General features: G+C 35.5%; 1 protein-coding gene and 1 long non-coding RNA gene across 2 annotated transcripts in view; both read left to right on the top strand.

The window, feature by feature from the left end:
* The window catches only part of LOC137404148 (centrobin-like), a 577,594-nt gene that overhangs the window by 150,878 nt on the left and 402,062 nt on the right, over nt 1-24,654 (top strand). The window lies entirely within an intron of this gene.
* Nucleotides 592-3,538, top strand: LOC137404638 (uncharacterized). The gene is made up of 3 exons (XR_010979722.1): nt 592-766; nt 2,108-2,227; nt 2,865-3,538. It is a non-coding gene; the product is annotated as an uncharacterized lncRNA (long non-coding RNA).

The raw sequence follows: 24,654 nt of genomic DNA, 5'->3' as shown, positions 1-24,654 counted from the left end.
ATACGGTAGACAATGCTACTGATAGAATAATGTGACTCAAAACCTATCGGATAATTTTATTACCTAACTGCTTGGAACTTGTCATTCACGATTCATAAATGACGGCGAATAATATAATTAAACGCAGCTGCAAGCAATTATAACGGAAGTTTCTTCTAACAGTTTCAAAAGTAGCAAATTTTATTTTGCGGAGGTATGACACGTCGCGTTAGGCTAACCTATCGAACTAAGGTTATATCACCGCGAGCGCATTATGTTTTATTATTGCGGTTCACGCTCTGGCTACGCGCAAGCCAAATATGTCTCAAGATGAATCTACACATGTTGTCTGTGAGACTGTACATGTATGTGTTTGATAAATTATGTAACCGATTTTCAATAATTATGAATGTTCAACAATGTATTTTACCTGCTGTTTTATACTATTGTGGCGGTATTTTTTGCTATCGGGTCAACGTAAGTTGGTCAAATCTCTTATTATCGTCATCATTATAATTGGATTTTCCACCACTTGGCCAGCGCGTAAGTGTGGGAGAACATAATATATTGGTAATTAAAAAGAGCTGTCCTGGGTTACAGAGATTACGCCTACAAGAGGATTCGGCTACAAGAGGTTTCGCCTACACTTCCTGGAGGTTACGTCTACACTTCCTGGAGGTTACGTCTACACTTCCTGGAGGTTACGTCTACACTTCCTGGAGATTACGTCTACAGTTATGGAGATGGTGCATACCATTGTTGAAGAAATGATTGTTGAAGAAAAAATGTAAGAAAAATGGTAAAAGTAATGCAATAATAGTGTTTTCACTTAACATTGATTGAAAAACATACTATTGATTAAAGTTATCTATCAATCAGAACGAAAATCGTGGAAGTGTAAAATAAAAACAATTTATTATCTCCTTTCCTTTCTTGGTTTTCTTAACGATTACTACCACTGCTACTATTACTACTGGTGGCTGTTCGGAGCCACAAGAACGCTAAGATGTGTGCTTAAAGTCTCAAAGCTTTGGTAGATGCTTTGAGTCTAATAAAATCATCACCACCTTAGGGTGGTAGTACAATTCGTTGTACTACGAATTATTATTTATTGATAGTTTGTAATTAATTATCAGTCTGCAACTAACGGTGAACTAGTATTAATAATTCGATATATTGGGCATTGGTCTGTCTGCTTATAGTAATTTAATAGTCAAACGAGTGTGGGTAAATGAATGAGACAAAATAATATGATTATTTGCGAATAAATAACAAAAAAATAAAATAGTTGTTTTATAACTAAATTGTTCCATTCTTCTGGTCACTTTTAATGTTTTGCGCATTGCTTTGTTTTAGCTTGCTTTGTAAAACATTGTTTTAGCAATGTCTTATGCATTGCTAATATATACATAGTAGTAGTAATATTATATCTTTGGTGTATTATACCATATACATAATATATATTACATATAATTATGTAGTGGTTTTATTATTTTGTGTTGCAAGCAAGGTTGATTGATCGAAAGGTTCAATCATGAGTTAAAACTGTTTGTCTTGGGATGGCTAATTGTGATAAGTAACATTACATTAAAAATTTCATCCTCTGAGCAGTACAATTAGTCTAAAACTGTAAATTATGAAACGTCAATACCGTGTAGCAGGCTGTACGCTACCATTTTCCATGTATGTAGCTTTGTACACAACATCTAAATTACAAGTCCCAGGTAGCGAATGGGACCAATGTCAATATTGGTATATTGATATTGGTCCTGATCAATAAGTCAATATCACCACCCAGAATTTTACTAAAAACATTATGACAAAGTTTAACTCATCTGTCTTTCAAGGTTTCAAAATAATTAATTTCTCATAGTTGAAGAAAACTAACTCTGCTTTTTTGTCTATACAAAAATCTCAGTGCAGCGTTTTGAGTTCACTTTAGTAAAATAATATCCTTTGTAAGGTAAAGGTCCCAAACCATGCAGCCATACTCAGGATCAGGTCTAACTCGTAAAATATCAGCTATCTTTCTTGTCTTTTGATCTGCATCTTTCAGAACCATTGTAAGCATGCCGATTAATTGCTCTTCCTCGGATTCAATTTTAAAAATATGTTGATTAAATTTCAGATCATTCTGCAACTCTACCACGAAATAAGGATTAGAAGTCACACTTTGAAGATGGTGATCATATAAGATGAGAAAGTTATTTGTATCCATCGGCAAAGACGACTTGCCAATAGAGAGATGGTAATACTTTTGTGGATTAAATTTCATGTGCCAAATTTTGGCTCAAGATTCAAGAGAGCATAAATCTTGTTGCAGCATGGGAGCCTTGTCTTGTATAGCTGTTGAGGCTTTGTGTTATCAGCTAAGTTGTCAGTTCATCTTCGGTCACTTTTTCGGCACTCGCCTGGAGTCCCTTAATACCTCGTCTCTTAGCCTACCAAGCATCATTTTATGCAATATGTAGCAGGCACAAAAATAGCTCTAGACTCTCTCAACAAGCGGTTTGGGAGTTGTCTGTTAGAGTTTTGCTGTTGTTGAACACACGACTCCTTTCTTAAAGCTAGTCTAAACAGGCTAAACTAGCTCATACAATGATTAGCAGGGCTTTTGGCTCACAAAAATGAAGCAAAAGTTTAATCATTATATTACTGTTTGAACATTTTAGAATATTATACCTATAACCTAGCTTAAGTTGATTTGTTCTGTTTCTTGCAAAAATCTTGCAAAATCTTGCATTTGTTCTCTGTGCAAATTTTCTTATCCGCTCAGTGTTGGGTTTCTGATGTATCGAGCTAGAGAAAGTAAATTGCATTATCATACTTTCTAATATTCTCAAAAAACATACTGCTTTTTCATGACCTTCTACTCTACTTTGTAGAACATTGAAAGTCGATTGAGAAAGAATGATGACAGTCAGAAGATAGGGTGATATGACGATACAGACGTTATTGAACAAATACTAGTACAAGTACAGATACTACCATTTTAAGATGTATCACTGACATGATGGTGCTTATATGTGATGAATGAGAAAATGGAGCAAATAAATCTGTAACTGGATGTTTGTATTTTTTTGCAGAATCAATCCTAAACTTATAATCTATCTATTGATTCAATTGATGAAATAGGAAAACTTCAGCAAGTAACAATACTGCAAGAATGTGTACTTAGCATATGAACTGTTGTGTGTACAAAAGTAGCCCAATTCCTCCAAATTATACAAAAGTGAGTAATTTTGTATAAGTCTAAATGATATTCACTTCGAAATAGTCTTTTAATGTATGCTTATTATATAGCAAAGCTAAAGAAAAGGAGCAGTTATAGTAGCCATGCAAGGAGATTGAGAAATGGGTTTTTACTTCATTTCAAAGATATTTATTACAGCATTACAATGTGGTTGAAGCTATGGCCACTTTAGCATAATTTTATCAAACGTGCCTAATTGTTTTGTAGTCTTTTTGTTAATTTAGAGTTGGCTCCTTTATATGTCATATTTTTTCTTGCTAAAACAATATTGTTTAGTAAATAATTTATTTTGTATCAAAGTGAAATAACAGGTTATATGCAGAAAAATCAAATTTTTATGAGAGCCTTCTTTTGCTTATTTATGATGGATGACACTATTGTAAATCATATAACTTGTATTTGTAATTTACTCTGTATATATGCATATGTACCCAAGGGTGATCTCAACCGGCTGTGAGGAAGGCTCCATGTAAAAGTGAAACATAATGGTATGCGATAGAAGATAAAAAACAACTCCAAAGTTATGAAATGATATATTGACCAACAACCATTGATCACTTAGTGATGGGCTGCTGATAACATAGAAATACTCAGTTATTGACATGTGTCTGTATGTATAAGAGTAACAACTTCAAAAATACATACGCTTGTTTTTTGCTTGATAATTCAATAAAAATATGGTTTTAACTTCAATAACACGGTTTGTTGCAAATAAACGGCTGTTAAATCACCATGGTTCCCAATAATCAACTCGAATTAAATTTATATATTTGCAAGGATTTGATATATGGATGATTATAGGATTTGATATAAAAAATAATTTACATAATAAAATACATCAACACACGTTCATAACATGCATTCATCGTGTCATTCGTAATTTTCTGCATCACAATTCACAGAATTAATGTAGGGGCAATATCCTAGATCGTAGGCATAGTCTATCAGCTTGTAGACGTAATCTCCTGTAGGCAAAATCACTTGTAGACGTAATCTCCTGTAGGCAAAATCACTTGTAGGCGTAATCTCCTGTAGGCAAAATCACTTGTAGGCGTAATCTCTGGCACCCGCTGTTTTTACTAAGAGCTTGTTTTGATATCTTCACTGTAGTTATATTGCGTTTGGCGATTCAGTGGCTAAATGTATACTTGAAGATATGCAGTTTCACTCAAAGTTTATTAGTGTTAACTTGCGCCAACAATGACAGCCGATGTCATGGACAAAAATACGTAGCACAATATCAGCAAAGAAGACAACATTTAGAGTAAAGCCAGATTAGTTCCACTAAATAACTTATGTTTTGCTTAAATATCTACGTCTGAAATTGTTGAAGTAGTGCAAACGTTTTACCTGTTTGCACGAGTAGGCTACTTGGTGCTTCCAAGTTTTTATAATATGAAAATGTATATGGTAGTTTCACAAGTATTGGCTATCGTTTCATGAGCATAGGTGGTACATGAGAAAAATGAAATTAAAAACGGGCTCATATCGCTAGCAATACATGCATTGTGTATGGTGGTGGTAAGAAGCAAGAGAGAAGTATGTAGTTCAAACATCACAACATCTCATTTACTCTTCGATTACACTCAACAGAAATTAGACATCACATAACCTAGAAACAGGAAGGTTTAGCACTCAAAACATCCAATAGTACGCAACTTTTATAAATCGATGTCTTGCAGAAATGTAAGTCCATTGCAGATCTTCATACACTAAAATTTAATATATAAATGTAGCGGCTGCAGTGAAAAATTATGTTCACGATGAACATATTATTTTAACCATTTAACCTTGCTGTGGTATGGGCGCAAATGTGTTTGGGCAACTGCAATCATTAAGGCATTGATGTTTCATGTGTTTGTAATCAGCCCAGTTGAGAGGTTAAGATTTCTTAATATAATATTTTACAGTAACTGCTAAAAGTCGAATTTTGATATATTACAGGCTACAGTAGGCTTCAGTTTAGGCCCGCTATCACTTGTCAAAAATATGTGTACAGTTGGAAACGTCAATATAATGGTGCGATGTTTTTGTAATATTCCTTTCTCTCTTTCTTCTCACTGCCTCCTGTTATAAAAATACTGGGTATTTTCATAGCACCTTCCTTGTGCTTTTTCTTCTGCAATAAGATCTGAGCAAAGTGCCTTAATTTAATAGCTAGTTTCTAGTTTTACTAGTTTAGAGGCAATAATAAGTTATAAAAAATTATTGTATTGTTTTTGTGAACTAAACAGAAAAACATGATGATTAATCAAACTGAATTAATGCAAAAACTTGAATAGCTGATTGAGGCGTTAGTGTTAAAGGCATACTTGCAACGAAATTTATATTACAGTTATTTGGTATCAAAAGATTCACCACTTCTTACTATGCTGTGTTGTAGGTACAAAATATGTCGAGATGTGATTACAAACTCTTAAAAGCCCAAAAACTAACAGTTAATCGCCGCCATCATGAACCGCCGTAGCTACATATATTGGGTATTTTAGCTAAGCTAGGGTAATTTTGGGTATTTTCTCTTCTGCAATAATGTAGGAGACATAATAGGAGAGAATAATGCAAAGTTCCTTAATTCGATGGCCGAGTTCCAATTTTAATAGTCACACATGTTGTACCTGTAAGCAGAAACAGACTAATTGTAACCAACAAACATTTAAATTATAAAAAATAAATGAAAGATTAAAATTATTCTAAACTGTCAAGACCTTTCACTTTTTTATTCCACTCTCATCATTCGTCATTGTACTCCTGGTATTTTTTGTAAAAGCGTGATCTAATCATATAGGCTATACTTTGGGCAGCTCTTAGTCTTCCTTACAAAATGGCCAAAAGGAAAATCATGACCCTGAGACATTGCCTGACATGTGAGAACTTTTTTGGGTGTCTAAACTGTAGCCTTTGTGTAACGTATTAAACTCATATAATACTAAGTGGATGCCCTTTACATTACCATTACCCTTACATTACAATTACAATTGCAATGCCTACACTATATTACCTAACACATTACTTTTACACTATACTAGGGTTGCGCGATAGCTCGATAGTCGATGTCGATAGTCGATAGTTGTCTTTCTCGATATGAATTTGTTGCCTATTTTTAGCCTATCGAAAGATCCGAAACAAATATCTCGTTATCGAATAATAAAAAATAATATAACTCGATAGTTATCGCCCTCGAATAGCTCGAACACAAGATTAACTCGAACGGATCTGTTTGGTCCTTTACCACGCAATGATAAATTGCTTTAGATAACTCGACCTCAACTTGGTTAACTCAAACAGTTTTTTGCCCAACGGCCACTACGACGGTTGTTATCGCTATAGAATATCACTTTATTTCAAGCCATAGAGTCAAACCTCAACTTTTAGTAGTTCTTAGACGTCGTTATTACCATCATCTGCAAAATATTTTCGATAACGACTTTTCTAAAGGTTTGCAAAAATCAAATTTTGCCTATCATCTGATTAGCGATGGCCCTCCAAAAGCTAAGAAAAGTGAGCTAACCTTCGAATAAACTTAAAGGAAAATCGGCAAATTTGATCTTGGTTAAAACAGTGATATACAGTCCCCTGTATATCATTCCTGGGGCTGTATATCATTGGTTAAAACGCTCAAAAAAGATGTCTTTTTTTCTGAGCATTTCAACAGCGATCAAGTTTGGTTTTTTCATCTGAAATCGTCCGGGCAATCACAAGACGTCAAACAACAAACCAATCTCAAGTGATAGAAAAGTCTCGATACTTTCTGATGAAATTTTTTTTAAACTTCACACTAGAAGCTTTTTAATTTGCAACAAGCCATCTATGCGTTTGATTTATATATAGTTTGTACAATTATCGACTAATAAATACATGGACTTGTGACAGTGTTCTGATAAATTGAATGCTCTGATAACTCAATCACCTTTTCCTATTCCTTCCCACAGTCCTCGATCTCTTCAGGCACAATAATTCGATAGTTTTACCAGCTGCCAAGTCACTTGATAACTATAGATGAACTCTGTCTGCTCATTGATAATTCGATACTATCACTATCGGTGGGACAACTCCAATGATAGTCAATAACACCTTTTCAAACAACAAATGCCATCCCCATGCTATACTACCTACAACTGTTTATAAGTTGCTTTTGTTACTCCTGCTACGCTGTGCATTCATCTGGTGAGGCTGAGAGCCCAGCATGAGATGTAATGTCGTAATGCATATTATAACCAACGTAATTAATATCTTCACTATTATTGATTGCTGTACTCAGTTGAAAGCATAATCTAATGGGTAAGCTCGTGGCCTCTAGAACTGGAAGTGCCAAGATCCAATCCTCTGTGAAGTGTATTTTTGTCACTAAATTCTGATCTCTATCACTGGACAGACCGACTCCCACATTAATGTATTTTAGCCAAATGCCTGGCGGAGTTGTACGAGGGATAAACAACAACGCAATGAATTTGAGTAACATACTTGGTAAGCTAGCGAAAGTAAACTTATATTTACTAAAACAATGACCGCGTTTGCAGACGGCTAAATAATAGTTGTCTTGCGTAACTATAATCAATTGTTTAGTTAATTACTTCATGAGCTTCAAGCTTGATTATTTTAACCAATGCAATAAAAATGCTAGCAGCCATTGAAAGTTTTGCTATCATAGTGTAGTGGATTAGATTGCTGGCCTGCCGACAGGGAGGTTCTGAGATCAAATCATCTGCGAGGCAGATTTTTTAATCTTAATTTTTAAACGCAATAACTGGACTGACCACAAACATTGGGATTCATATATATGAATATACGCTTTTGCAGAACTATGATCAGGCACATTTCATCCAAGTCCTTCAGCTAGCTCTACCATCATAAGCTCATTAATATACTCCTGAATATTTTATGAATAAGTCAGTTATGTTAGTTTCCAACACATTAACAACACTCAACCACTAGTTTCCAATTCAGTCAGTGCTTTTGTTATTCCCTATTTATTGGAATGATGTCATTCCAATAAGCCAAAACTTTCCTCATGCTATTTGCAGTGTACACGCAGTCACAACCAGCCAAGCTATGTTCATTAATTGTATGCAAGCTTTAATATCAAAATGATTCTGTTGAAACCTCAAGTTGAGCTGGAGGTTTTGGGCGATGTCAAAACACTTGTCAAACAGTATTTATATGTTCTTTAGTAGTTGTGGTTTTGGCTGTCTCATTCTTCACTCATCAGTTTTAATCTTGACTGTGAGTTTTCATGCTCTCAAAGTCTGATGAGATAAAATGAGAGACATATCAGTTTATCTTTTAGTTTCAGATTTCCATTGCTTTCTATTATTCAGTTGTCTTCTCTTTATCATCTATTTAGTCAGTTTACCCTATTCTATTTTTAGACTATCAACACAATAGTCCATGACTGCGGTGTTAAGTCACATGACATAAGCAACATGTCATCTTATTTGCATTTGTACTCCTATTTTCAAATTTATAATGTTTAACTTTTCATTCATTTGAAGCATCTACATACAGCTGCAACCGATGTTTACATTCTCAGTGCTGCTGCTTGATGCTGCCAGCCATATTTTAAAATTGGAGCAAACCATGAACTGATGACTATGTTTACTCTGACTGCCACTGTAACAGTGTATTTTTATAAATTTCTCATAGTTCAAGGCTATTCTGTCCCTTTGGTTGCTTACAGTCTCCAATATGACAGCTGGCATCAAAAAGGTCTCGATATTATACTGTTTTTACATTCAGGGGTTATGTGCTCTTCTATGTTCAAATAATCTGATTGTTCAGCCTCATTAACTAGCAGATGGAATAGAACAATTATGATTAGAGATACTTGATTATCTACATGTATCACATAGACCTGCACATGTCTGTAAATTGGGAGTTACACTCTCCATATGCATATTGCTCTAATGATTAGATAATGATCAATTAGTGACACTAATAAGAGCAATTGTCACGTTCATAAACCATGAATCTTCTACAACAAGCATTTCATTATCAGAGCATTTATGCCTTACCTATTTAGAGAGATTTCATGTCATCCCACGAGCAAACGAGCGGAGCGATGTGTGCGAGTTTTTTATGATAAATGCATGTGCACACAACTTACGAAAATTATTCATCAACAATGAGACGAACCCTTGGCTAGAAATTTCATCAAGAAATTTAAGCATCGGAATGTAAAGTCGTAAAAGTATAATAACGATACAAAACACATTTAAACCTATTTAAATATGTTACCAAGTCTTTTTAAATTGTCGGTATTATCTTTAAACTTACCCATCTGATCGGATTATACACAAATAGACAGATTTATTTGAACGAAAATCGCCACAAAAAGCTTGAAAAGCTCGGTTTAATAAAAGTTAAGACCGAAAATTGAAACGCCAATAAAGCCGTTCGACCGATTGTAGAACAATTTAGTAGTGCGTATTTCACGAGAAAACCGTGTTCATTTTACCAGTCTATGGTAATGTTTACTTGTAATCGAATTTATTCGAAGGTTTTTGTAATAAACGTAGACCGTTTGAGGCGTAGACCGATTTACAGGTACGAAATTGTGATACACCGTTTATCAGCCTATGTTTTTTGTCCAATCACCGAAGGTTTCATTATTTAAAACGTTAGCCGAAATTCTTTACAACTTACATACAAGCTAGGGCCAAACTACAACGCCCCTTCATGACGAGAACATTTTTTATTTTGCTACATTTTTATACGAGTGAATGCTCCTACCCGCTTTCTGTTAAAGATCGCTTATCAAAACCATTCTACATTCAACGCAACCAACTTTGAAACTGTATAGTACACAGTAGCTTGCCATTTTACTTCTAATTTTGCATTTCAGAATTATAATAAACATATTTCTTTATCGTTGTTGAATTACATACATTACAGTAAATTAGGCCTATAGCTTTATAACACTTTTATAACAGCTTTTATTTTGCTGCAGTTTGCAGAAATCTTCGAGACGCATTAATGCTCATAGGTTTTCTATTATTGCTGTATTACTATATTAACAATATTGGTTATTTTAATAATATCAGTGCATTTTACTTATAATATTGGCCAACATTGCATTTCTCCTATTGCAAGAGAGAGATATAAACGTAATATTTTCCTTTTATTGTTGTTGTTTGTCATGACCAAACACTTTTTAAATAAATTTTCTAAAAACCTATATAAATACCACAACTTCTTGATATTGCTACCTATGACGCTTTGAAATGTAAACAAAATTGTGTATTGGTTTTCTATTATTACTATATTAATAAAATTGATTATTCTAAGAATATCAGTGCATTTTACTTCTAATATTGGCCAATATTGCATTTCTCCTGTTGCAGGGGGAAAATATAAACATCTTTTCCATTCATTATTGCTTATTGTTGTATATAATAACACCCACACCCAGTACATTACAGCTACCATTGCAGTTATCCTATTGCACTGCAGAGCCATTTGATTGCTAATATTGCATTTCTCAACCATTAGTACCCTTTATTTTTTTGCCAATATCTCTGGCCATCTCTTTGGTCGTGGGCTGTATGACAGTGGAATTTCTAGTTACTAATATTTATTTTTAAAGAGATATTCCCTTATTCACCACCCACAAGACTTGTGGGCTCGCTTATCTCAGCTCATCATGTACCCTGATCATCACAACTACATGTAGCTGCCGTGTCTCTTGTGTAGGCTTCCTGTTACCTTGTGCTGTTCCCTTCCCAGTTACTCGCTTATTCTGGCAGTTCTAGTGTCAGGCCAGATAGGTTAGTGGTTGGCTCCAGTTTCAGCATCCCAGTACTTTCTTTAAAGGCTTAGTACATGTCATGTCCAATAGAAAACAAGAGTGAGAAAAGTTTTGACTTTTTTAGAATTTTTCACTTCAAAGAAACTTCTTGGTTTTAATTTCAAATTTTCATCATGTGTATTAAAATATATTACCGGAAAACCTCTAACTGAACGCTATGGTGCTCTATTTTCTACCCTTTTTTACAGTGGTGTTCAATTGGAGGTGGAATTCATATAGAGGCAGGCAGTGTACTTTTTGAATGGCTCGTCATAATTCTCGAAAGATAAACTTAGCCCTATTACGGGCGAAGCGAAACATAAATATTATCACTTTTAAACATAATCGTATCGTTTACATTAATAACAATTTTTTTTATTGTTAGCGATTAATTATCAATACAGTTTTTTGGGCTCTTTTCTACTGATCACTTGATATTTTGGGTTCATAAAGGTCAAAGAAAGTCAAAGTGACAGTCAAATAAAGGTGGTATTCAAATGTAGGTAGCGTTCAGAGGTTTTACGGTATATCAGATTTGAATTGTTATAAGGAGAATGCTATTTTAAGATATCAAAGTACTTTTATGTATTGCTAGTCAAAGCATCTAGAGATGTTAACAAAATGATATCTCACTAATTTTTGACTCCCCTTATAATATCTTCTTGTTCATCAATAGAAATAGAGCCATACCTCAACATACGAGCTTAATTAGTTCTGAAACTTAGCTCCCATTTCAATTCTCATATCTCCAAACAATTTTTCTTATGTATTTAATAAAAAGGAATTAATTGGTTCCTTCCAGTAGAATAAAGAAGCTAAAGTGGATATTACATTGGAAATGTGTTTTCATTGGTTTAATTCACCACCTGCAGTCACAAAGTAACAAGCACCTATCTAATGGGTATGGTCTACAATAATTATTTAGATAATTAGATGAGTAACAAGTAACATATCTAATGATTATGATCTACAATAAAACAACATCTTTATATGCAGTACTGTATAGAGTTCTCACCTTCGAGACAGATGGTATAGAGGCTAGCGGTGGTTCAGGAAATACTTGACTACAACTCATTCTGAACACTACACTTTTGTCACGCTACGCAACAGTAAAGATACTTTACATTTAACTTAAATTAATTTAGCTGATTACGCATACAATTATAAATAAGTTTTTATTTTACCTTAAGCTTATTCAAATTTCGTTTTCCATTTTTGTACTTTACGAATAAGATCATTTTGCTTCACTTTTATGCTTTTTATCACTTTCACTCACAGCTAGCTTTCTTTATCATTTTTATCCGAGGAGAGAGAATCAGTGATGCTGTTCTCGTAAGCATTGAAACTGTCTCGTATGCTAGTATCTCTAATTGGTCTCATATCTCAAGCCATGTATTGGCTCAGAATTCATCTCGTATCTTAAATTTGTTACCAGTTGAAACGCTCTTTTGTCGACGCATACAGTGTTTCTATTGTTCGTTTCACAAAGGAAGAAAGGGGATGTTTACATGAAATTAATATTGCTATCTAAAAATGTATGTGTACTATAATATGTTACTAAATAGATAACAAAAAATACTGTCATCACTAGCAGGTTTCACTGCCGATTTTTTAACCTAGTTTATCAAGCAGTTTTAGATAACCTAATTTCTGTGGTGATTGTCACAAAAGGAAAAGATGAGAGTCAGCAATATAGTAGCCCGGTGAAGTTTTGTTTACAAGCTATACTATGTGACAGACAATCTGGTGAATGCCAGCTGGTCACATTGGTTAAGTGCTCTCTCCATTTCCATTCACTGATTTAAAATAGCTCAACTTTTAGCACTGGGTGGTCCCTCATTGTGTGGCAATAGCTAAAAACTGTCAGTTTGAGTTCAACAATAGAGGATAGTAGGTGGGCCTTGGGTGTGATGCAGAGGGCTCGAGGTCAACTCTATGGTGAAACTCTCAGTAAGACATAATAGTAACAAGTAATAATAGTAATTATAATATTAATAATAGTAATGTTTGTAGTACTTTATAGCTATCAACTAAAACTAGTAATTTATTGATAATACTTTGTTTATAGCTCTGTTTCTCTTGTTTCCTAAACAGATAGAGAAGTGGTATCACATGTTTTAATTCCATCCTGTATCACACCTGTATTATTTATTAACGATTTTGTGTGTTTATTTGGAATTCTTATATAAGGCGCATCATGGCGAGTAACAATCATGCTAATCCTTCCATGACAGTTTCATCTTATTTTACAATTTCAAGTCAACTTAATAAAAAGTTTGATATCATCAAGAATTTTATTACTCTTCGATAACTATCTGCGGATTAGATACGCCCAACCAAAGGTTGACAATGTACGCTCACTACGCATGGGGATTATTCTGTACTTTGCTCGTATGAAGCTATGTCTTATGCGGAGGAACTTTGGCTGAATGACAGATCAAGTTGACTTAGAGGGTATGTCAGAGGATATTCAGTTTATAATTTAGAATTTCTTACTGCTAATATTACCATGAAACCTCAATATGAATGACATTGCATTCTATTTTTAACCTTTTCCCAATTTATAATAACGGTCAAATAGATGGTAGTGTTGTATTTTGCAAATAGCTCGTCTGAATTTTAAAAGGTAAGTTTGACCCTTTGTCAGGCGAAGTCAATGTCTTAACCCTTAATCTCATCAACTCTTTTGAAAGCAATATATCTGCTAACTTGTTGAGGATCTCTAAATAATAAACTTGGGAAGCCGAGTAATATCTCTACTAGTTGATATATATTGCTTGCAATTAACCCGCGATGATACGTATAGCAGGTGATTCTGTTGCCCTGCCTTGAAATTTGTTAGTGCTTCGAATTTTTTATTTTGTTATAGGTTTGGAGGTATAATATCATGCTATACTGTATTTAACACAGTTGCATACTAGCTCATTGCACTCATCGATATGTTTGCTACAGTTTGCAGTCAAAACTGACAGGATAACCGTAATGATGCTATTAAATAATATATGCTATAAATCTGGAGCTTTACAAGCTTTATAGTAATAAGTTAGTAGATCTTACAAATTTATACATTCACGAACAAGTGACAAACAAACCATACTTACTACCTGCAGAAACAAAAATTAAGATTTTTGAAACTGAATATTTGCTCGTCAGCTTCGCCGATTGTGTTCCGATTGTTGCATTCGATAGAACAAACATCTTTTGGCTATTCAATACCTTCCATAGTGTTTTCTGATCTCAACTCTTCTTCTGCGCCGCTGAACTAAATGATATTAACGTTCAAACAACTTTTTGAGCAGAGCGAGACAACTACGGGTTGCATTTCGTGCAAATGATAAACCTATAGCGGCATCGCTAAGCACAACTTTTAGACTAAAACTAGTCACTCACATACCATCGTAAATATAAACCGTTTTTTACATACATCAAAGTATCAATAGCGTGTCAAACAAAAGATCTACTTTTAGCAGGGCAGTATCCACCTGTTTGAAAATGGTACTGCAGGAAAAGTCTAAGAGAGGTACCGAACGCCCTCTCAGTTGGGGGAGGGGAGTCTGGGGATCCTCCTCCAAAAAAATCTTTAGTATGTACATGTATAACTAGTCAAAATGGTGCAAATCTAGCACACTTGGCTCCTGATGGGCACATGTTCTAACAGCAATTTTTTATAAATATATAACTGTTTATTGAGATTGTCTTTAACAACGCTTATTAAAAATATAATGTAAATGAGAGCTGCAAAAGGGGTTGGCCACTGCTAGCATGAGGTAAAATTATCACCGGGTACAATGCTGAATGGTATAGAAGACGAGTAGTCTCCTATGAAATAATTTATTTAAATAATATTGTAGAGTTGAATGGTAAAATTAATAGAGCACCATGTTAAAAATAATGCACTTATACTATGGTCTATAATACTGAGCAAGAAGTAGAAGATTTAAGTTTGAGCTATCAAATAATATTTGATCAAATAATATTTTATTTTACCGTTTGGAAAGTCAAGCCGATGTTGACTGGTATTTTCAGCTTTTATTCTTTTCCAAGGAGGCGCGATTTCTTTAGCACAAAGCAACGCCTTTCGGGTAATTGTTTCATATCTTAATTTATCAACTAATATATTGTTGATGATATTTAAAATTTACTAGCATTTATATCCTTTGTTTAACGTTACGAGACGGCAGCTTAATAAACGTCTACCGAAAGCGACATAAATGCCGTTTCCCCGCGCAACCGATAAATGACCTTTTGGTAATTTCGCCAGCCAAAGTGTTAAAATCAAGCAAAATTGACATGAATTCCGGGATTTTTATCTTCACAAAATGGTACTACCATGGCAGTAGCTGCAGTATAGGATGATACAGCCCTGACGATTAGTATAATACAAATATTATTCATTTTTACTGTGTTGCTTTGAAAGCTAATTATAATCGTTTGTTATTAATGGAACCGAGTCATTATTACTACAATTTGGAGAACAATTTTTTACTTGCTATTATGGGTTTGTAAAGTTAAAAAAATGTCGAAGTGATGTTCGAATGGAGGTAACGTTCATTTATAGGTTTTACAGTAAGTTAAAAAAATTGAAAAGAATTTTATTAGTGCTTTTTGATTGCAGATGCTAGTACCAAACTTTGTCTTTAGAAAAGTTGTAAAAATACTTAAATCGTGTTCACTTACCGCTAGCTTGCCTTGTCACATGATAAACTGACCAAAGATAAAATATCTAATTTTATTGATTTAAGCTGGCGTACCTTATCACAACTATGGCCACATTTTGCAATGAGCAGACAAATCCTTATTTCAAACAAAACTTCATGTGTCTTTGAAAAGCGTAACAAGCTTTCAAGCATCCTTGACTTCATTGTTGTTTATTATCTGCCCTTAAACTAAGTGTTTGGTATTTGGGAATGTATCTGAGAAGCACTAGCCTTAATTTGTAGACCTTCACTAGTATGTGCCACTAGCTATCTTACTATGTGTGATATTGGCTAGCTGGTGTCTATAAGTTATGCATTGTTGTTGCTAGCTGAGCGTGAGTGGCTGATATGCTGGGATATTTAACATACATGTACTTACTTGAGTCTTCAAATATTGTCATTAAATGTTTACTGTTTGTGATTGATTATTACTAAAATGTAATATAAAACATTGTACTCAGTACCTAAATGTTAATCAAAGACGGATATTTATCTTGAGTTCTATTCAATTGTAGCAACACGGATTGTATAAAGGTTTATTTTATAAAATTTCCTATTCGTCACATTACTGCCAGTGGTCACAATGTGAATATTTATAGTGCCCGAGGCCATTCTGTTACTAGTAAAAGTAACATAATGTTTGTTATTTTATTATATGAAGTTAGGCAGATAAACTTCATTTTAAATAATAAACAGAAAGTGAAACTAGCCAATTGCAAGGCTGTAGAACCAGCCAATCATGAAGCTGCTGTAACAATTAGCTCCTGTTCCTTTATTCAATATCTGATAAATTCATCATGAGTCACTGTTTGAATATATCTTATTCAGCTCAGCCAATCAGGAGACAGATAACATTATTATAACCAGCTACAAGCTATAAAGAAGCCTGTAGTAGTCAGAGCAGGTGACAAACAGAATAGCAACAGGTAAGTATCACTTATATATTATATTAGCATCTGTTGATATCATACTTACTGGGAATAATAGAGTAGATGAGGAGAGACACTGAGTCAGTGTGATTATAATATAACTCTGACCTCCTGAGACTATCACTCTCTACCCTGAGGAGACTCATAGAGTCTGTCATGTAGTGAAGTTAAGTTAAGGTCAGGAGGCTCTGGTCTCATTCCTCAGTCATAATCAGACCAGCAAATACTTCCTACTGCAGATATTTCATGTTTCTCAGCTCTGCCAGAGTCTGACATCCCTGGACTTATTTTTATACTCTGTAAATATCCAGGGTTCACCTGCCGCCATTCTGTCATGGTTGGCAGCTTTCCAACTCTGCAGTTAAGTCACATTTTGTACTCATTTCTCTATCATATTTTACTGCATGCAGCAGCTAATAGAGTGCAGTACATATGTTACAGTTAAACATGGAAGGATTGTTGAAGAAATACGTGAGAGAGAGAAAGATAGAGATCAGTGCTTTGAGGGCAGCCTTAAGGCGTGGTCACACGAGCACCGAACCGACGTAGGATCGGTTCGGTTCGGAGGCTGGTTCGGTTCGGGGCACATGTCACACGGCCACCGAAGTAACTTCGCTTCTTAGATACCATACGTATAAAGACAAGACACGGTTTCATTAGTAGTTTTTATGTATTTGAGTTAAATATTTCTATTGTAAACAAAAAACTTTGAGGAACAATTATAATTACACAGCAGATTTATCAGAAGATCGTTCAGCTGCTCAAAATAAATCACTCAATACAAAGATTTTGCTAACCCTTCCCATCAACATAATTATATTTTTTTTATTAACATATGAATGTTTTTCTATGCTGAGTACATAACAAACAAAATCAGTCTTTATCATAGTACTGTTGTTTTACATAAATAAATCAGTCAACGATACTTCATCAGGATGAATATGACACATTACTTATATTCCATACGAAAGAAAATCACAACCATTCCCTTACATTTATGCAAAACTTGAGTGCAACATCTTACATTTATGCAACCCAATCACAAGTCCGGATGAACCTTGTCGTAAATTGCTTCATGTTGTTTATTTAACGAAATAAAAGTATCGTCCCATATCTTTTTTAACTTTACTCACACGCACGTAAGAAGAAATGTGACGCGTGCTCGCTAGAATTCTAGAATTTTAGCCAGCCAATAAGAGCAAGGGTTCGGCACGAAATTTCGAGCACTACCGAAATAGTTCGTTTCGGTCAGAAATGTCCTCAGCCGAACTTTTTAGAGCTGAAAACGACGTCGTTTTGCGTCATTTAGTTCGGTTCGGTGCCCGTGTGACCACGGCTTTAGAGTCAGTCCAACCAGCTGAACTACTGAGGTTACTGATTACTATCAAGCATGACTCATACACAGCTGTTATGGTGTCTGCAGCAGCCCACACAGAAATCTGTCGTCTGCTTCTCTCACCAATCAGAAGAACAGCAGACGAGTTGCTCTGGATGAAGCAGAAGGATGGATGTACAGTACTACACCTTGCTGTAAGGAGGGGAGACAAGAGTGAGTGTGCAGAGCTACTGATAGACACAGTGAGTGATGAGAGGAAGTACGAGTTTGTATCTGAGAAGAATGAATATGGTAACACAGCTATAGCATGGGCTGCATTGTGGGGAAATAGCAAGTGTATAGAGTTCCTCCTCTACAGCTTCTCCTCACTACAGAGAGACTCCCTATTAAACATACAGAGTAACAACCTCTACACTCCACTACACTGGGCAGCATACAGAGGAGAGACAACTGCTCTGAAGGTCATGTTAGGATCCGTGTCTCTAGTGACTGCATGTCTCTTCGCTCCTCCACATAAAGAATAAATACAAAAGGACTCCATTGGAGGAAGCTGAGTTGAGGGGAAAGAAGGAATCATCAGAGCTATTAAAGAGATGGCAGAAGCAGCCAGTAGAAGAAGGTAGGATTATTATACAGTGTGATACCAGCTACTCACTTGAACTGTTCTACTGCTAAACTCTTCAGTCTCAGCAACTTTCTACTGAAAATCTAAACTAAATGCTAGTAATTCATTCATTGTATACATTTACTGTTGAACCCTGGGACATACCCTGGATAATTGCATCTCTATTTTCCTGTAAACTCACTGAGTCTTGCATAGACAGAGTGCTGCTTGTCTCCAGCCTCCAGCTGAACAGTTTATAGTCTGAGTATTTAAATTAATATTATTATTCAAAACTGGTAGGATTGAAGTGATGTTAGCAGCTCTTTAAATATCAACTCCTTGTGGCAGACTCAGTAGCTTGACTCTCGTGTTCCACACTATTCTGTCTGTTAATATTTCTGTATTTTGAAATGTCTGAGATGTGAAGAATTTAACACAATAGTAATGATACTATGATTATTGTATGTAGTGGTAGACTAGTGAGTCATTCCTTCAAGCTGAGGTTAGAGGTTAAACATTACACTCCTTTTTATGGATAGCTAATCATCTATGCAGCAGTTTTTGATAGAATGTAGAAAGTATTACAACCATACTTTATACTGCTGTAGATTATCCACAGCATTTTAATTGTTCCTAATATAACATGACTCTATCATTTATCATGTTTAGTAGTAAACTGAATGACAGACTAAAGTACATATTGTAGCAGCCTCTTGCTTTAATATTCAGGCTTTAAATATATAACACTACTAATCTTTGATATAAAGATTAAAATTAGGTTAACTTTTTCTTATTTTACAAACTCTAAGATAATGTGTGCTTCCATTTTCTATGGCAGATGCTAACAGGACCAGCTACTATGGTGCTGAGTTCTGTTAGAGTTTCATATTTACTGGTGCTGCTTAGAGAATTCATTATCAAACAGCAACATTAATTTTACCAGAGGCTTGACACCTTAAGACTGGTAGATGTGAAATGAGCTTCATTTTCTTCTTAGATTTTATTCGATCTACACTTATCTTTAATATTTTATCTTAATAGTAATAGCAGCTCGACCGCTACTACTATTGCAACTCTCGTCTCTTAAAACAAGCGGCAAGCTTTAGCAACCTGCCTGCCAGCCTTCTGCCTGCTTACCAGCCACATCTGTTGGCACCTGCTTTTTCTGTGTCTATCTTACCGTGTCCACCGCTTGCTTGACCGTGCTTGTCTGCCACCCAGTTTGCCTGCCCGATTAGCAGAGTCAATCACATCATTTGTGTCGCTGCCGAGCTGACAACGATTTCTCGCTTTTGTCTCCTAGTAGAAAATGGTTATATGTTCTGGTCATTAAATAGACGAATTGATTGCCTCACGTGTTTTTGTGGCGAGTGTTTGATTTTATCGCACTAATATGGAGTCTGTCTGCCAACCGGCCGCCCGTGTCAGTCAGCCTGCATAAATATATGTCGGCCATATAGCCAGGCTCATCAAGACAATTCTTTATGCTTGCAGCTTGAGTCTGAATTTTGCTGAGCATTTCTGTCAGGCCAGCCTGCCTCTGCTCGCAGGCTCCTGCCTCTGCGCCTGCCTGCCTGCCTCTGCACCCCTCTTTCTATACACCCCTTTGCTTCTACACCCCTCCGCTTTTACACTTCTAGAATCGCCTGTGTTTCTACGGCTCTATGTACTATCCACATGTTCTTTTTTATTATATTGTAGCATTGGAAGACGCTAAGCAACAGATAAAAACACTGCAAGAGAGATATGACCAGCAACTTTCCGCTCTACAGAGAGATAGCGAGCAAAAAGTCTCTGCTCTACAGGAAAAAACTGAGCGGCAGGCAGAAGGTAACTTCCTATGCTATTATTTCACCAGTTTATTGTTAGTACAGTATTAAAGGAGAGAAGTCAGTTGGTTCTGTAATTAAAAATACAGATCAGAGTCAGAGTAGACATATCTATTTACATCCAAGCACAAATATATGCAGTAACAGTGTGGCACATGTAACTGAAGGTTTTTCATGCTCACTTTTATAGCATTGGTTCAAGCTACACAGCAAGTAACCATACTACAGAAAGACAGTGTAACCTATAAAATACCTACTAGTATATATTATACTAGCTGTTGTATCGCTCTGATGGTTTGATTCTATAAGGCTGTGGTTGATCAATCATGGCTCACTCCTGGTAACTTTATGTGGATATGTTGATGCTGCTTGAGTTACATAGTATGTGAGAATTTACTGCATAAGCTCAAGATGTTCAATCGAAATGGCAGCAGTTTGACTTTTACACTGCCTTTAGCATGTTCATAGAGATTCGTCATTGATATCTCCCAGCTCATCAGTAAAAGTAACCCTTGTTTATATATTAATTATAATGAGAAATATCTGTTTATTCAGATTTGGCTGCTACTCAGAGGAGGCTGGAACAATTTGCTGCGTATCTGCAGACTCCAGGTGATACAAATTGGACAGGCAATCAATGTCACCACCCAGATAGTTAATAGTGTGGCAGCAGAGACTGACAATCTACCCAGACAGACACTAAAGATGCCGAGTGACCTACGTTTTAGCCCAACCAGCCAATGAGCAATGACAAAAGAACTGACCAGCCAGTCCTCAAACCAGAGGGCAGGCTTATAGTAAATAAGGACACGCGCGAGCTCCACTAGACAGCATTGTCAAAGTGATCACATCATCTTGTTCTCTGTATTGTAATACTTCCTGTTTGCATTTTATTGTTCTTGATTAAATATACTTATTCATTCAACCTTCTTTCTCCATCCATATGCAATGCACAGTTAGACTTTCTTAAACAATCACAATATATAACTAAATCTCTTTTAAAATTCATAACTTTGCTACATGAAGGAGCAATGATGTCACATTGATGAACATGACTAATAGTTCTTAATTGATGAAAATAACTAGTCTCATGGGTATTAAAATAGCCTTTAGTTTAATAAACCATAAGGAATTTGTTGATGACCTTAGGCTATCTCAAGGGGTGCACCATTAATTATAAGTTACAAGACATTGTCTCATACCCAGCAATGTAATGTCTGGTTCCTTATCAATCTAAATAAAGCTTATGGGTTATTTCATGAAAAAGTCCACCAGATTAAAGTTTACTGTTTATATAATATGTAAAGAGCTGACGTCTGTCTCGCCTCCATTAATTGAGTTGAAAGGTGCTCCTTCCTGTCGCCATGATCTGGTGGAATTATTGACACAAATGGTAGAGATAAAATATATTATTCTCATGGTTTTTGGCATCAGCCGGCATTATAGGTGTTGCAACACTCGGACAAGACAGTCATTGGCGTGGATTGTATACATCAGGATCCTAAATGTCAGGTTTATTTAATAAATAAGATATCAGGGGGCGTTGTGAGTATGTGAGGTGATCTGTTTTACTAGGACTTAGATGCCAGCCATGACTAGTGACCTGCTTCGTTCCCACACTTCGACCACCTGTTATGGTTGCTGCTATATATAAAACCAGATGAGGAAAAACATTCCTATAGCATAGTAGATAAAGAGGGAAAGGGAATCAACCTCCATTTAACCTCTTAGCTAAGCAATTCAAGCTGATTGGTACAGAAAGATTGAATTCACAAGCTGGAACTGGTTTGTTATGAATATTGTCCCAAGCCATATTGTGCAACAAGTAAAGCGCATTCGCTCAACATGATGTTTACGCCTGATGCAACTTGATAGACTAAAATACCTTAAATAATAAATTTAATGATGTTTGCTAGCACAGTGTCAATTATTCTGTCAATAAACAGTCTTTAAACAATGTATAACACAGATCAAAAGTTAGTATAGATGATTGAGATATCTAGCAAGTACATACAAGTTGTCTTCATGCTACAGACTTGTTCTACATTGGTTTAAAGTTACGACCTCGTGTTTTAGATAGAAAATTGTGAAGTGGTAGCATTGTGACAAAAGACCTGTGGTAAATACAAATAATACATGAAAAAAGTAATACAATGAATGTACACAAAGAATAAGTAGAAATACATCACATCTACCAAAATGTACTCTGCAGTAGTCTAACATTGGTTTACATGCTTTCGCAAAAGTTGACTGAAGAAAAAAACTTGGTATTTTATTTAAAATTCTATGAACTGGTTAAAAGTTTACACTTACTATTATAAGCCAATAGAGAGAAAATAAAGAGAAAAGGTAAGGAGGTACATCACAGTGTACATAACCTACACATATACAATACAGTAGCCTACTACCAAGTACAGTGTTTATCAACAGAGACTCAGAGGAGAGTTTATTTAATTATGGTAGCACATCTTGACAGGATCCTCAGAGGGTGACACTGTTGCTAAGGGAAGAGAACTTCTTTGGCAAAATAAATCTTACATGAAAATACTAATAACAAAATGGTTAATCATGAAATTCTACCAATAAAGAAAAATAATAAAAATGAAATAAAGCTGGAGGAACCAAGTAAGGGCTCTGGTAATAAAGGTACAGTAGATGCTCTCGTAATAACGTAAGTTCCAGATTACGTGAAGAAGTTATGTGAAGTTTTTTGCGTACTACGTAACATGTTTTATACAATGTAAAGTGTCAAGTCGGGTGTGTTTTTAATTTCAACTTGAATGTTAACATATCATGTCGCATTTGCTAGAAAAATAATGACACGTGTAAAGCGTTACATCTATTATATTTACAACTTCCATGACATTCTAGTTCATCGTGATAGATCGTCAGATGTATCAACAAAAATGGGAATAAGTAACTGCACAATTGTTTATAAATACTGAATATCGATAGATTGGTGCAGGCGTTACAGTGTCGGTCAAATAATCTGAATGTCACGACTTGGAGTATCGTCAAAAGTTATCTGTTATCCTAACCTTGACCCCTGCATACAGATAGACGACAAACAAGTAGTACCTCTTATAATATTATAAATGTTTTGTTGTTTCGGTTTATTGGACATGTATAAAATATTTGTTATTAGTTTTACTTTGCAGAATATTCTTTGTTGTTTAGAAAAAATAGGCAAATCATTGTTAATAAATATCGAAGATGTGCATTTCCCATGGACTACTTATAAAATTACAGCAACCATGGTTCATGGAACCAGTAAGATTTAGCGGTTAAAAAAAGAAAAGTTATCCATGCAAACCGATAATACAGCAGTTATGGTGCAGCCGACCAATTAAAAGAGTTAAGTATAGTTTTTCCTTTTTGTATGGCCCAAAAGGTGAGTTTGAAAGGATATTGGATCAGATTAGCCAATTTACCTGTATTTCACTTCCTTATAAATCCCTACATTGTAAACCTTCCTGGATTGTATGATTTAAGTTGTAGGAGGGCGTACTGTATTTTGAAGTATTACTACTGTGTTAAACAAAGAACTATTGTTAGCCTGAGGTGGCTAATCTAATCCAATACAATCCTCCATCACCAGAGACCCGGTCCTTTCATGAAGATGTGGTGAAGATGTGGAAAAGGCCGAAAGAAGCACACATGACTCACTAAAATGAGCAGATGGTCATCGGACAAGGGGACCAAAGAGAGCCTTCCCTATTGGCTTCGGAAGACTGAATCTGGCTTCTGAATGAAAGAAAAACAATTTAGGGGACGACCCAAATTTAAAGTAAAATTTGTAGGACTTTTCCAAGTAAAAATTATTTGGTCAAGCCATAGTTGCGTAGTATAAAGGGAGCCAGTTCTTGGTACAGAATGACAGCAGGCAAAAACCATTCCATATTTGTCTGGAGAAGCTTGGACAGGCACCAGCCACAATAGAGCTAAGAAAAGGTCCCAACATGCGAGGGACGCGGTCTGGGAGCCAGGAAGATAAAGCAGAGCTTGAGAAGAAAAAGCAAATATCAAAAGCTTACACTTTCTATGCATTCAGTAAATAACTGGAAGGCCAACTGCAGGAGATCCGAAGGAGCCAGGAACTCGAGCGATGATCGTAACAAGACAAATTTCCAGGCGAGCCAGCTGAGCCCGTGAGTCCGGCACCAGTCTAGCTTCCTGGCTGCTATCAAAAAACACCTGGAGTCAGTAAGTACAACTCCTGGCCGTGAAATTTTTTCCCTAAAGAGTTT

Source organism: Watersipora subatra, chromosome 9 (genome assembly GCF_963576615.1).
Source record: "Watersipora subatra chromosome 9, tzWatSuba1.1, whole genome shotgun sequence".
Lineage (NCBI taxonomy): Eukaryota > Metazoa > Bryozoa > Gymnolaemata > Cheilostomatida > Watersiporidae > Watersipora > Watersipora subatra.
This window is presented reverse-complemented; position numbering and strand designations above follow the sequence as displayed.